General features: G+C 36.8%; 1 pseudogene; it reads left to right on the top strand.

Moving 5' to 3' along the window:
* The window catches only part of LOC107195920, a 540-nt pseudogene extending 289 nt beyond the window's left edge, over window positions 1-251 (top strand).
* Window positions 252-1019: the final 768 nt, after the last annotated feature.

Raw genomic sequence — 1019 nt, 5'->3', positions numbered from 1 at the left:
CATTGTGGTTGTAAAGGTTAGCAAGCACCAAATCAAGCAGGCCGTGAAGTTCTATGACAGTGACGTGGCCAAAGTCAATGTCATAGACTTTGTCAATGTCAAAGTCAGGGTCACGCTGATCAGGCCTGATAGAGAAAAGAAGGCATATGTTCGGCTGGCTCCCAACTATGATGCTTTGGATGTTGCCAACAAAATTGGGATCATCTAAACTGAGTCCAGCTGGCTAATTCTAAATATAAAAATTTTTCACTGTTTAAAAAAAAAACTTGTGTGCCCCAAAGGCTCTCAAAAGGGAGCTCTCTTAAGTCTCTGTCTTACTCTTTAATAAAGGAAATGTGTTGGAATCTTGCAGTTATTTCAACTTAAATTTTTTCCCTTTCAAATGAGAGGGTCTAATTTGAGTGTATTGTGCTAACTGCATTGGTGGCTTTAAAATCATCCAAGACGGGTAAAGTTTTCTCAAGCAGAATTCAAAAAAACGATAGCCTTTAAAGTAAACTCGATCAACTGGACTTCACTAAAATTAAGAACTTCCGTTCATTAAAAGGTATCAGGAAGAGGACTGGGCAAGCCACAGACTAGAAAAAGAAATTTGTGATACCCGTATCTGACAAAAGACTTACATCCAAAATAAAGAATCAATACCAAACAAAAATAAAATGTGAAAGCACAATGAGCAAAAATCTTAAACAGGTATTGCACAAGAGGATACCCAAAGTGCCAATAGGCACAGGAAAAGAGGCTCGACATCATCAGTCATTAACGGAATGCAAATCAGAACCACAGGGAGACACCACTACACGCCCACAAGTGTGGCTTTGAAAAAGAGAGGGAACAATGATTGCTGGTGAAAATGTAAATTACTTTAACCACTTTAGAAAACCTATTGGTAGTTTCTAAAGTTTAAGACAGAGGCACATCTAATCTACGATAGAGTTAATTCTACTCCTAAATATTTTATCCAAGAGAAGAGTTATGTCCATAAAAAATATAGACAAGAAAAAATATATTTTATTCAT

The sequence above is a fragment of the Pteropus alecto genome, unplaced genomic scaffold (assembly GCF_000325575.1).
Source record: "Pteropus alecto unplaced genomic scaffold, ASM32557v1 scaffold16, whole genome shotgun sequence".
Classification (NCBI taxonomy): domain Eukaryota; kingdom Metazoa; phylum Chordata; class Mammalia; order Chiroptera; family Pteropodidae; genus Pteropus; species Pteropus alecto.
This window is presented reverse-complemented; position numbering and strand designations above follow the sequence as displayed.